Source organism: Lithobates pipiens, unplaced genomic scaffold (genome assembly GCF_037356315.1).
Source record: "Lithobates pipiens isolate NorthernLeopardFrog02 unplaced genomic scaffold, aLitPip1_a1.2 Scaffold_18, whole genome shotgun sequence".
Classification (NCBI taxonomy): domain Eukaryota; kingdom Metazoa; phylum Chordata; class Amphibia; order Anura; family Ranidae; genus Lithobates; species Lithobates pipiens.
The window spans coordinates 564603920-564618662 of record NW_027507758.1 but is presented as its reverse complement, the minus strand read 5'-3'; the positions used below and the strand labels follow the sequence as shown (position 1 = coordinate 564618662).

Here is a 14743-nt window from a genome sequence, read left to right as displayed (position 1 = left end):
CTGGCGGACTTCCCGCCAGACTGTCCATCGGACTTTCCGAACGGGCTACTTGCCCACACACGGCACTTTTTCAGCGGACTAATACTGTGTACTAAGTCCGCCGTACTATCCGCCCTACTGAACGGACTCGCCCACGGACGCGGAGGAAAGTCTGCTCATTTCGAGCGGGTCTCCAGGTAGGCGGGGCCAGCGACATCTCCTTCGCAGGATGGCCCGGCAGAAGAACCGAAGAGGGGGGACAAGACCCCCGAAGTCGGAAGAAGAGGGCGGCGGCGAGGAAGAAAGCCGGACTCCTCCGCTAGTAAAAGAGCTACAAGAAGATAGCGGAGGAGTCCGGCGAGAAGACCCCCGAAGACGGAAGACCCCCGGAGCTGTGCAATAAATTATTTTATCTTGTGTGTTGTGTTTTTTTTGTACTTTATTTTACAGGTGAATGGGTAGGGGTACATTGTACCCCATACTCATTCACATAGGGTGGGGGGCCGGTATCCGGGGGCCCCCTTATTGAAGGGGGCTCCTGGATTCCGATAAGCCCCCCGCCCGCAGACCCCGACAACCAACGGCCAGGGTTGTCGGGAAGAGGCCCTTGTCCTCATCAACATGGGGACAAGGTGCTTTGGGGTGGGGGGGCCACGCGGCCCCCCCTTCTCCAAGGCACCCCCCATGTTGAGGGCACGCGGCCTGGTACGGCTCAGGAGGGGGGGTGCTCGCTCGCCCCTCCTTTCCTGGCCGGCCGGGTAGCGTGCTCGGACAAGGGTCTGTTGTGGACTTTGGGGGGGCCCCCACGCCGATTTTTTTCGGCGTTGGGGTTCCCCTTTAAGTCCATACCAGGTGGTGGGGACAGCGACGTCTCCTTCGCGGGCCCCGCCTACCTGGAGACCCGCTCGAAATGAGCGGACTTTTCTCCGGGCAGGAAAAGTCAGTTCATTTCAAAAGTACGGCGGACTGGCATAAACACGGCCGGATTGTCCGCCGAAATGCGAGTCCGGCGGGAAGATTGGAGTGCAACACGGCATTCTAAGTCCGCCGTACTTTCGGGTAAAAAAAGTATGCCGGAGGCTACACACAGGGGGATTGTTTGGCGGACTTGAGTTTGCCGGACTTTTCCACCCGCTTGTTTGATCGTGTGTACGCGGCATAACTTTTCAGCAGACATGTAAACATGACGGATGGATGTGAAGATTGCTGAGATACCTACAACAGTAACAATTGACCTCTTCCTTCCCCTCCCTAATTGACCAGACAACACCATAATTTTGAGTCGAATGCCCATAGCAGCCTTTGTTTTATTCTTTCAAACAACTGAAATACAAAAATTCCATAAACAGGGAATGCATAACTACATACAATACATAACCCATTAACAAAAAACCTCAGTCTAATCTTACCCGCTCTAAAGATCTTTGTAGGCCTATTTTCTCTTTACCAACCGGTTGTATCTGTCACCCTTGAAAGGCCCCCAGCCGCAATGTTCGGGGACAAGTACCGCTTACTACCAGATACAACCAACTCAAAACCCCTCGATGTTACCATTGTATTATATTGAGGGGAAGAGACACCCATACCTTCAGATGGGCCCAACCCCCTAATTCTCCAGTATTTTTTCCAGCACCACCTTCAAGGACCCAATAGACCCCCCCGCTGCTGCAATGACAAGTAACAAAAGGACCCACAAATTGAACAATCAGGCACAATTGAAACATCCTAAGCATCCAACCATAGAACCAACCACACCCTTATTAATCATCGACACACATCCCCAAACCCAACAATTAGGGAGGGTGGGTGGGAGAAACCTTCCTTGTCCTATGAGAAGCTCTGATTACTCTCCAACTGAACACCTCCTCCCTCCACACCCTGCGGGACACCCCCTCATCCCTTCAGGAACCAATCAAGTAAGTGAATAACCCCCTTTTTTCAAATAATACCCCTTATTCACTCCGCCTCACTGCCCACCCCGTCATGCTGGCCCTCCTCCCAGTTTCATTTCTGCTCCAGACCATATACTTTGTCACACAGTCCTTAGAGCAAACCTAAACACATAGCAAATATGTCTGAGATCCACCTCAAAAGCCCACATACACAAACCTTTAAAGGGTATCTAAACCCAAGAACAAAAACGGTAGGTTCCTTGGATCTGGTGGCTGCATTGGTTTTCTCTGATTTCAGGCTAAGAGCAATTTCAGTAAGTACAGAAAAAAACGGTCGATCCTTCCAAAAATTCTGTGTCCTTGTAATTTCCTGTGCACTAAACTAATATTTCAAACAACTCAATCAGCTTTCCTAGCTATCTTCTGAGAAGTAAAGAACACCTCATCTCTGTGCAATGATCATACAGAAGAATTTGGAAGTATAGCCTCAGTTAAAGAAAACAAATTGTTAATACACAAAGTACCATCATCCAGTAATAGTTCAGAGGGAAAAATATTTTGGAGTTCTGGAAATGGTAGGGGAGCTGTACAAATTAATCTCCTTATACCAAGTCCAAGCCCAAAAAGAAAAAAATAAATGTTGGACTATATCGGTACTTATTTACATACATAGGAATCAAAAAGGAAATATAAAATAAGATTTCATATAAAGTTTAATGAATAAACAAAAAGCAGAAAAATTATACAAAAAATAATATTAAAAACTAATACACCCCAGATTCGTATGTACAGTTAGTTACTCATGGTGGAATTCCATTCTGGTGGTGCAAGTGAAAGGTTCCTCCACTAGTTTCACGGAACCTTTTTTTTTCTTCTCCTCTAGGTATCTCTGGGTGAACCAAATTTCTCCTACAATCCCTTTATTCTAAACATTATTTGTATAGTTTTTGTTTTTATCCTTTTCTTATATATCTATATTGTTTTTGCTTAATTATATGAATTATTGATTGCTATGCACTGTTCAATGTGTATTTAATTTTAGACCTCCTTCGGATGAAGCGGATAATTCCGCGAAACTAGTCGAGGAACCTTTCACTTGCATCACCAGAATGGAACTCCACCATGAGTAACTGTACATACAAATCTGGGGTGTATTTGTTTTTAATATTATTTTTTGTATAATTTTTCTGCTTATTGTTTATTCATTAAACTTTATATGAAATCTTATTTTATATTTCCTTTTTGATTCCTATGTATGTAAATAAGTACCGATATAGTCCAACATTTATTTTTTTTATTTTTGGGCTTGGACTTGGTATAAGGAGATTAATTTGTACAGCTCCCCTACCATTTCCAGAACTCCAAAATATTTTTCCCTCTGTGCAATGATGTTCTGTAGTTCTAACTTACCTGTCCTAGGGTGATGATGCTGCTTCTCCATACATACTGTGCAGCAAACATTGCCATAGTGTCAATTTTGGGTCTCCCCAGATTTTTGATATATTTCTCTGTAGCACTAGCCCTCCGTAGGGACTGTCACCCTGCCCCGTCCGGCATTCACTTCTCAGACACTCCAAGACAATGAACAGTCCGCTGGCTTTGTTTTGTTGTTTGATTGAGGGAATTTAACTTGGAAAGGGTATGGGAAATATGGGATGCCCAGTAGAATAAAAGCAAAATTGCTAGGGGCAACTATGTACACTCTTTGTACACTTCTCCAGACTCCTCCTGCACAACTCTTGCTTGCAGACTATTGCTCTCTCTCTCTCTCTCTCTCTCTCTCTCTCTCTCTCTCTCTCTCTCTCTCTCTCTCTCTCTCTCTCTCTCTCTCTCTCTCTCTCTCTCTCTCTCTAGAAGCAGCTAGCACATAGTTAGGTCTGACACAGCCAGGCCTTAGGAATTGTCATTTTCAGGCGGGGGCCACGGGCCCCTATAGTGTAGCAGAAAATGTAGAACATCTCCTTAGTACTTGGCTGTCCTTCTGGTGGACTACTGCTCCCAGTCAGTCCTCTTCAGGCCCTGCTAGCCCTCCTGGCTGCAGCTGCCTGACTTCACTGCCCATGACATTGCAATCCTCCCTTCTGGCTCCACCCCCAGCTCTGACTGTTTCTTCTCAGTCCCCTCTGACATGCATCTCCAGTCCTCCAGACTGCACATATCACTCACCAGTCCTCCTGGCTGGGGCTGCAACCGGAGGTTCCCTCCTGAAGGTTTGCCCGGCACTACTAGCTCCTGCTGTCCTCTCTGACTCCTCCTCTGCCTCCTGTTCAAATCCTTCATGAGTTCTTGAAGGACTCCATCCTACACCCGAGTCCCAGGTCCAAGGTCACTTCCCCAGACTGGGGAGCTCCCTCAAAGACCCCGACAGCCTAGTACTCCTCCTCAGTTCTTCCACCCAACAACTCGGCTGGGCTGACTCTGGGTATTTCAAGGAGGCCTGCCCCCTTCCAATCCTAGTTGGGGATTGGTCAGGTCTCCCTGAGACCCCCCAGACAGCTCCACCTCTCTTCCCCCTCCTCCTCTTCTAGAAGCCTCTAGAAGAAAGAGGGAGGTAACAGTGAGGTTATGCTGTCGATGAGTCGTAGCTGCTACACTGAGCCACTCCCAGCCCACACAGGCCTGCCTAAATTGACCTATACTTACACAAATCCTACCCCCTTTTCACCTACCAATGTAGAGGGTGCTACAGCTCTGTGACTGGGATCTCCTGAGAACACCTGGGAATGTGAACATCAGTATTTACAGTTTTTGGTATAGAATTTATATTTATGTATTTATTATTTTTGCTCTTTTTTTATACACATCCCTTTATATAGGATGTTTTGGCAAGTCATATTGATGAATTATAGTATTTACTTCTTCTGGGTCCACAGATAGTTCTGATTGGGAGTTAAGTTCTTTCCACTTTTCAATACATGTTTTTTGGTGCATGCAAGACCTACACTACCTTCTTTGATAGCATTTTGGCTCGAGACCTTTTAGACGTGTCTATGGCACAAGTACATTATGAATTTCAGTATATACTGGGTTGGTATATGCTATTTGAAATCAAATGATTGTTACTTTTGAATACTTATTTTTATTAGCGGCTACTTGTCCCTTGAGCTCTTCCTTTTCCACTTGGCTGCCTGGTAGGATCCCAGGGTGTCCTTTAACTGGGTTGGTCCCAACTACAAACATCCCAAAGGTGTTCTATCGGGTTGAGGTCAGGACTCTGTGCAGGCCAGTCAAGTTCCTCTAACCCAAACTCACTCATCCATTTATGGACCTTGCTTTGTGCACTTGTCCAAATCATTTGGTGAAAGGAGATTACTGTATGGGGTTGTTTTTCAGGGGTTGGGCTTGGCCCCTTTGTTCCAGTGAAGGGAACTCTTAAGGCGTCGGCATACCAAGACATTTTAGACAATTGCATGCTCCTAATTTTGAGGGAACAGTTTTTGGGATGGCCCCTTCCTGTTCAACATGACTGCGCACAACGCAAGGTCCATAGAGACATGAATGAGTGAATTTGGGGTGGAGGAACTTGACTGGCCTACACAGAGTAATGGCCACAACCTAATGGAACACCTTTGGTATGAATTAGAGAGACTGCGATCCAGGCCTTCTTGTCCAACATCAGTGCCTGACCTCACAAATGCGCTTCTGGAAGAATGATCAAACATTCCCATAGACACACTCCCAAACCTTGTGGACAGCCTTCCCATTAGAGTTGAAGCCGTGATAACTTCAAAGGGTGGGCCAACTCAATATTGAACCCTACAGATCAAGACTGAGATGCCATTAAATTTCATGTGAGTGTAAAGGCAGGCGACACAAAAAGTTTGGTAATAGAGTGTATTAGTACAATAAACTTTTTGTATCTTATTTTTGTTTTTGGTGATTATAAAGAACCATCCACAATATTTTTTATTATCTATTTCAGGGATGTGGCATCAACTTTTTCTGGACATTTGTGATTAGTCTGGTATAACTTTAACCACTTGCCGACCGCCGCACGACGATATACGTCGACAGAATGGCACGGGCAGGCATATGGGCGTATATATACGTCCCTGCCTTCCCACGGGTGGGGGGCCCGATCGGGCCCCCCCCGGTGCCTGCGGCGGTCGGTATTCGTTCGGGAGCGATCCGGGATGAGGGGGCGGCCATTCATTCATGGCCACCCCCTCGCGATCGCTCCCGGCGAATAGAAATGCTCCGTGACATCACTTCCTCTCCTGTAATGTAAACACAGGAGAGGAAGTGATGTAATCTCTCCTCCGTGTCTGTATTTTTCGTTCCGACACCAAGGAGAGAGGATCGGTGAGTTGCACCAACACGACACTACACAGTAGAACATGCCAGGCACACTCACACCCCCCCGATCACCCCCCCAATTACCCCTGCCCCCCAGTCACAGTGACACCAATGTCATTTTTTTTTATTTTTATTTTTTTTGCATTTGTGTCATTTGTGACTGTAATAACTGTTAGGGCAGTTAGGGTTAGCCCCCTTTAGTTCTAATGTACCCCCCTAACCCCCCCAATAAAGGTTTAACCCCGTGATCACCCCCCGTCGCCAGTGTCACTAAGGCTGGGTTCACATTGCAGCGGTTTATGAGAACGAATGTGATTCGCACCGCACTGCAGTGCAAATCACATCCGATCTCTGTGCGATTCGAGTTCAGCCATACAGATAGTATGGCTGAATTTGCGTCGCACCCGCCGCACCCGCCGCAAATTCGCACGGGACCCTTTTTTTGGTCCGCAGCAGAATCGGATCGCATTGGTGTTCACACCATGTGATCTGAGTTTGCAGATCGCACTGCGATATGCGAACTGATCTGGGGGTGTCATTAACATTTCACTGACACTCCCAGCAGTTCGCATAGGGCAGTGTGAACTGCCGCCGGGAGGCATGCGATGCGGGAACCCGCCGCGGATTCGTGGCGTTCCCGCATCGCTCCAGTGTGAACCCAGCCTAATAAGCGATCATTTTTCTGATCGCTGTATTAGTGTCACAGGTGACGCTAGTTAGGCAGGTAGGTATTTAGGTTCGCCGCAGCTTTTTATAGCGCCAGGGACCCCCATATACTACCGCATAAAGCCCCCTGATTGCCCCCTAGTTAACCCTTTCACCAGTGATCACCATATAACTGTTACAGGTGACGCTGGTTGGTTAGTTATTTTTTTATAGTTTCAGGGCACCCGCCATTTATTACCTAATAGGTTTAACCCCCTGATCACCCGGCGGGTGTCATTTGTGACTGTAATAACTGTTAGGGCAGTTAGGGTTAGCCCCCTTTAGTTCTAAGGTACCCCCCTAACCCCCCCAATAAAGGTTTAACCCCGTGATCACCCCCCGTCGCCAGTGTCACTAAGGCTGGGTTCACATTGCAGCGGTTTATGAGAACGGATATGATTCGCACCGCACTGCAGTGCAAATCACATCCGATCTCTGTGCGATTCGAGTTCAGCCATACAGATAGTATGGCTGAATTCGCGTCGCACCCGCCGCAAACTCGCACGGGACCCTTTTTTTGGTCCGCAGCAGAATCGGATCGCATGGGTGTTCACACCATGCGATCCGAGTTTGCAGATCGCACTGCGATATGCGAACTGATCTGGGGGTGTCATTAACATTTCACTGACACTCCCAGCAGTTCGCATAGGGCAGTGTGAACTGCCGCCGGGAGGCATGCGATGCGGGAACCCGCCGCGGATTCGTGGCGTTCCCGCATCGCTCCAGTGTGAACCCAGCCTAATAAGCGATCGTTTTTCTGATCGCTGTATTAGTGTCACAGGTGACGCTAGTTAGGCAGGTAGGTATTTAGGTTCGCCGCAGCTTTTTATAGCGCCAGGGACCCCCATATACTACCGCATAAAGCCCCCTGATTGCCCCCTAGTTAACCCTTTCACCAGTGATCACCATATAACTGTTGCAGGTGACGCTGGTTGGTTAGTTATTTTTTTATAGTTTCAGGGCACCCGCCATTTATTACCTAGTCTCACTAGTGTACCCCTAAATTTAGGGGTGTCTACTTTCCAAAATGGGGTCATTTGGGGGGGTTTGTGCCATCTTGGCATTTTATGGCCTTCAAAACTGTAACGCCCTTAGAAAGCCTGAAGGCGGTGCTTGGTTTTCGGGGCCCCGTACGTGGCTAGGCTCCCAAAAAGTCCCACATATGTGGTATCCCCGTACTCAGGAGAAGCAGCAGAATTTATTTTGGGGTGTCATTTCACATATGCCCATGGCATGCGTGAGCAATATATCATTTAGTGACAACTTTGTGAAAAGAAAAAAAAAAAAGTTTGTAATTTTCCCGCAACTTGTGGCAAAATATAAAATATTCCATGGACTCAACATGCCTCTCAGCAAATAGCTTGGGGTGTCTACTTTCTAAAATGGGGTCATTTGTGGGGGTTTTGTGCCATCTTGGCATTTTATGGCCTTCAAAACTGTAATAGGTAGTGAGGAGTGAAGTCAAATATTTACGCCCTTAGAAAACCTGAAGGCGGTTCTTGGCTTTCGGGGCCCCGTATGCGGATAGGCTCCCAAAAAATCCCACACATGTGGTATCCCCGTACTCAGGAGAAGCAGCAGAATTTATTTTGGGGTGTCATTTCACATATGCCCATGGCATGTGTGAGCAATATATCTTTTAGTGACAACTTTGTGAAAAAAAAAATTAAAAAAAATTAAAGTTTGTAATTTTCCCGCAACTTGTGGCAAAATATAAAATATTCCATGAACTCAACATGCCTCTCAGCAAATAGCTTGGGGTGTCTACTTTCTAAAATGGTGTCATTTGTGGGGGTTTTGTGCCATCTTGGCATTTTATGGCCTTCAAAACTGTAATAGGTAGTGAGAAGTGAAAGAAGCAGCAGAATTTATTTTGGGGTGTCATTTCACATATGCCCATAGAATGTGTGAGCAATATATCATTTAGTGACAACTTTGTGTAAAAAAATAAAATCATTTTTTTTTTTGTCATTATTCAATCGCTTGAGGCAAAAAAATAAAATATTCAATGGGCTCAACATGCCTCTTATCAATTTCCTTAGGGGGTCTACTTTCCAAAATGGGGTCATTTGGGGGGGTTTTGTACTGCCCTGCCATTTTAGCACCTCAAGAAATGAGATAGGCAGTCGTAAACTAAAAGCTGCGTAAATTCCAGAAAACGTACCTTAGTTTGTAGATGTGACAACTTTTGCGCAAACCAATAAATATACAGTTATTGACTTTTTTTTTACCAAAGACATGTGGCTGAATACATTTTGGCCTAAATGTATGACTAAAATTGAGTTTATTGGATTTTTCTAATAACAAAAAGTAGAAAATATCATTTTTTTTCAAAATTTGCGGTCTTTTTACGTTTATATCGCAAAAAATAAAAATCGCAGAGGCAATCAAATACCATCAAAAGAAAGCTCTATTTGTGGGAAGAAAAGGACGCAAATTTTGTTTGGGTACAACATTGCATGACCGCGCAATTACCAGTTAAAGCAGCGCAGTGCCAAATTGTAAAAAGACCTCTGGTCATTGACCAGCAAAATGGTCCGGTCTGAAAGTGGTTAAAGGTTGTCATCCTAGGACAGGAAATGTGTCAGTGGTAGGATCACTAGGTGAAAATAAAGGGAAAAAAGCCTACAAAGAAGAAAATTATTTCAGATAATTATTGAAATAATTTTCTTCTTTGTAGGCTTTTTTTCAGTTTATTTTCACCTAGTGATCCTACCACTGACACATTTCCTGTCCTAGGATGACAACCTTTAAAGTTATACCGGACTAATGTCCTGATTAGCCAGGAGGAGAAGCAGGAAGACAACTGTGAATGTTGATTCGCTAATGTCACAAGTGGGAGGGCTCAGGGCGCAGTGTTCTGCACCTTGAGCACACCCTTTTTGAAGCCAATTAGAGCCTCAGGCTCTTATCATGTGCTTCAAAAAAAAAAAAGACCTCATAGATATCTATGTGTCCGACGCCCCCGCATGGAGATTAGAGGGCACCGCCACTGTGCCCCTTATGGACCACCCGCCACTGGTGTAATTCCAGCCTAAGCTGCTGGGCATGTGCTTGCCAGGTCAACTTAAAGCAGAAGAAAAAGAATGTCTCGTACACACGATTGGATTTTCCGATGGTAAATGTTCGATGTGCGCTTGTTGTCGGAAATTCCGAACCGTGTGTATGCTCCATAGAACATTTGCTGTCGGAATTTCCGATAACAAATATTTGAGAGCAGGTTCTCAAATTTTCCGACAACAAAACTTGTTGCCGGAAATTCCGATTATGTGTACACAATTTCGAGGCACAAATTCCACGCATGCTCGGAATCAAGCAGAAGAGCCGCACTGGCTATTGAACTTCATTTTTCTCGGCTCATCGTACGTGTTGTACATCACTGCATTCTTGCCGATCAGAATTTCCAACAACATTTGTGTGACCGTGTGTATGTACTATCCGTAGACCTGCAGTCTGCCTGTTGAGAATGAACATGCATGTAAGAACTGACTTTGATGCCCAATGGCCTATTGCACCCCAAAGCTCAAACACACATGCCTTTCTCTGCAGCCTCAGCTGCACTGGACAGTGAATGAGTGAGAGGTGCTCTGTGTTGAGTGACTTCTTGTTCATTCACAAACTGAAGCATAGTGAACACAGTTTACTTTGCTTTGGTTATGAATGAACACTGGGAGTGTGTGTGTTCACTGTGTTCATTTAGAAAAGGAAGCCGCTGGTAAATTACATAATTACTAGCCCCTTTCCCCCCTCTCCATCCTGAAACGTCCCCCACAGCAACTGGGGGGAGCAGCACTGCAGGGTGGGGGGCCAACACAGGGGTAAGCCCATGCAGTAGGGGGAATCAGCACTGCACAGAGTGATTAGGGTGTGACTAGGCACACCTGGCACACCCCCTGCACATGCCTATGGGACTATTTAAAGTTCTGCAAAGTTCAAGAACATTGCTGAGTGATCCTCACCTACTGCCTGTGACCTGATCCATGATTGTTCTAAGTTTGGTTGGCTACTTGCTCCTAAAATCCTGTTGCAGACTTTGGCTTGTGACCTGGCCTTGTCTACCTACTGCCTAGTGTTGCGGTACTTTCTCTGCCGATACCAACATTGGTCTGGCTCTGAATCTGCTTCCTGATTCTGTACCTCTTCTGCCCGGTTGTCTCCAACTTCTGCCTGCCTGACCAGGCATCCGAAACCCTGCATCTGCCAGTTGCTCAGTTCTGCACCTGCTAGAGTGTCTTCTGGCTAGGATCACCTACAAGCACCAGCTTGTAGGTAGCTCAACCTTGACCAGGTATGTGACAATATGACCATGTTGGTGGTGGGTGCCTAGTTTTTGTATAGCTTTGTATTATTTTTTTCATTGTGTAATAAATATTTTCCCTGATATAAGCAGCTTGGTCTGCCTGTGACTTTTTTTTCAGGGGGTCCTCCTTCCCCCTGTATTATTTTTCCAACAGCCACTGTGTCCTGTTATACCCTGTCATCAACTGCAAGGGAAATGGTACAGGAGATGCAAGGGAAGCCCTCTCGTCAACTCAACCTTGACCAGGTATGTGACAATATGACCAGACCGGGTCGGATTAAAAACATGAAACATATTCCTAAAGTTGATATTTTTTAGCTCTGAACATTATGCATAAAGAAAATCTATAGACAAAGTTACTTTGTTATAATTTGTACCTGAAAATTCCTGTCTTTTTTTCCTTCCCTTTTGCTCTGAAACCACAAGAAGCAGTTAGATGTGAGACGGCGCAAACGATGGCAGATATCAAAATAAGAAATGGATCAAGCTCATGCATTTGCCAGGAAAACATTTTCCACATTTCAGGCTAAGCTGAGCCACATTGTACATGAATGTAGATGATGTCTAGTTAATCATCGGGAGAGGACCGACTGCGGCTTAGGTAAATGTAATTTAGCTGAGGATGCCGGGAAAGTCCATTGCCATGTGATGGTGACAATAATTATGGGCTTGCCCTGGGATTATCCTTATCTGGCTGACAAATAATGTAATATCTTCTATTTATCAACAGTTAAAAATGTCCCATTAATCAGTCCCATCTTATGGGGGCTAAAAATGTACTCATATCTGCATTAGAAAAAAAAAATATTAATGTCCCATCAGTCCCATCTTATGGGGGCTAAAAATGTACTCATATCTGCATTAGAAAAAAAATATATTAATGTCCCATCAGTCCCATCTTATGGGGGCTAAAAATGTACTCATATCTCCATTAGAAAAAAAATAATAATTCAATTATTTTTGAATCTATCTGAATCTATTTTCTTAAAACCCAATAGAATGTTCCCTATAAAGTGGAACTAAAGCCAATGATTTAACAGTTACATTCTGGGCATTCCGGGAATGCTAACTGTCACATTTGCTTGTGCTCTCAAGCAAACTGTCAAACCATCCAACTGGTATAACTGATCACATGTGTAGCACCATGTCAGTTGCAGATCAAACAGAGGCCAAGATAGCAGCTTCTTTGAATGAAGAGGATAGGAGGGTTTAATTCCGTTTTAAATCAACTAAATACAATCCAAGAGCACCAAAACAAAAAGATGTGCAAAGTCTAGGGCCCATTCATTCATAAAAATGCAGCATTTTCTTCTTTTTCTTTTACTGCATCCCAACTCAGTGCATTGGTATGAACTATAATATACAGAGGAGTGCAGCGCATATCAGGGCTCCATACAACATAACAAATGTGATAAAAAGTCCATATAAATCCAAAGGAAGAGCAGAAGTTGGACTAAAGCCCAGTGTTAATTTAAGCCCCATACACACTATCAGTTTTTCTGCTGAGTTTTTCCTTCAGATTTACCAAAACCATATAATATGAGGTTAAACCTTAGGAGTTTCAATTTGTATGCAATCAGGCAGGCCCGTGCACTACATGGTTTTGGTAAATCTGAAGGAAAAACTCAGAAGAAAAACTGATAGTGTGTACGGGGGGTTTAGTCAATTAAAATGACTAAAACATTTTAGTTGACTAAATGAAGACTATTTTAGTCGATTAAATACGACTAAAACTAAAACAATAGAGATGAAAGTCTTGTAAAAAACGTCACCAGAGAGCGCTAATGCCGCGTACACACGACTGGACTTTCCGACAGACTAGGTCCGACAATCCGATGGTTTTTCGTTAAAAAAAATCCAACGGACCTAGAAATAGAACATGTTTCAAATCTATCTGACGGATTCAATTCCTATCGGGAAAACCGTTCGTCTGTATGCTGGTCCGACAGACCAAATATGATGCAAGGGCAGCTATTGGCTACTGGCTATTGAACTTCCTTTTTTAGTCCGGTCTTACATCATCACGTTCAAAAAGAATGGACTTTTGAACGGACTTAGTCTTAGTCGTTCGGAAAGTCCGTCAGAACTACGCCGAAAGTCAGTCGGGAAGACCGTCGGACCTAGTCTGCCGGAAAGTTCGGTCGTGTGTACGTGATATTAGATTTTCTTTTCTCTTACTCCATACTTACCCCTAAGGATATCGGTCGGTGGACCTGGACCCTACCTGGAGGTTCTACTTGTATGGGACATGCATTGTTAACCATCTGTTAGCTCAGTGGTCCACAATTAGAGGTGAGCAAAGCGAGTGCTCTGGAGGTGGAGGGAAAGTCACTCTTGCATTGAAATTTTCTCACATGGATTCTCTGCCTGCTGGGACTGTTAGGCCGCGTACACACGCGGGGACTGTTCGCTGAAACTTTGTTCGTCAAACAGTTGCCGCAACAGTCCGCTCAAAATTTGCATGAGCGGACTTGCCCACACACGAGCGGACTGTTTCAGCGAACTGTTTGCCAAACAGTTTGCTCAACTTTTGAAATGAACGGACTCGCCCACGTAAGGCGGAGGCAAGTCCGCCCATTTTGAGCGCGTGTACAGGTAGGCGGGGCCCGCGAAGGAGACGTCGCGGGCACCGCCGCCTGGAATGGACTTAAAGGGGAACCCCAACGCCGAAAAAAATCGGCGTGGGGGTTCCCCCAAAGTCCACAACAGACCCTTGTCCGAGCACGCTACCCGGCCGGCCAGGAAAGGGGGGGCGAGCGAGCGCGCCCCCCCTCCTGAGCCGTACCAGGCCGCGTGCCCTCAACATGGGGGGTGCCTTGGGGAAGGGGGGGCCGCGCGGCCCCCCCACCCCAAAGCACCTTGTCCCCATGTTGATGAGGACAAGGGCCTCTTCCCGACAACCCTGGCCGTTGGTTGTCGGGGTCTGCGGGCGGGGGGCTTATCGGAATCTGGGAGCCCCCTTTAAGAAGGGGCCCCCGGATACCGGCCCCCCACCCTATGTGAATGAGTATGGGGTACAATGTACCCCTACCCATTCACCTGTAAAATAAAAGTACCCAAAAAAAAAACACAACACACGAGAAAAAATATTTTATTGCACAGCTCCGGGGGTCTTCCGTCTTCGGGGGTCTTCTCGCCGGACTCCTCCGCTATCTTCGTGTAGCTCTTTTGCTAGCGGAGGAGTCCGGCTTTCTTCCTCCCCGCCGCCGGCCTCTTCTCCCGACTTCGGGGGTCTTGTCCCCCTCTTCGGTTCTTCTGCCGGGCCACCGTGCCTTCTTGTAGCTCTTTTGCAGGCGGTGGCCCGGTCTTCTGTCGCCGCTGTCGCCGTCGCCGCCTTCCGTTCTTCTTCTTCTTCTTGTTCTTCTTCTCCAGGAGATGTTGACACGACGCTCTCTCCGGCCGGAATGCCAGAGCCGCCCTGCGCTGCCACTTATATAGTGACAATGGGGCGGTGTCACATGGTATATGTCACATGGGTTGGTCACATGGGTTGATGTCACATGGTGACCCCGCCCCCTTACGATGTCATAGCCCCATGTGACATCAACCCATGTGACCAACCCATGTGACA

At 46.1% G+C, this 14743-nt stretch overlaps 1 protein-coding gene across 17 annotated transcripts in view; it reads right to left on the bottom strand.

Moving 5' to 3' along the window:
* Positions 1-14743, bottom strand: part of OTOF (otoferlin) — a 529099-nt gene that overhangs the window by 243711 nt on the left and 270645 nt on the right. The window contains exon 2 of one of the 17 annotated variants that reach the window (XM_077489000.1): positions 11550-11585. The exons of the other annotated variants lie outside the window; for them this stretch is intronic. The gene's annotated coding sequence lies outside the window, so the exon portion shown is untranslated. The remainder of the gene's footprint in view (positions 1-11549; positions 11586-14743) is intronic. 17 annotated transcript variants of the gene reach the window in all.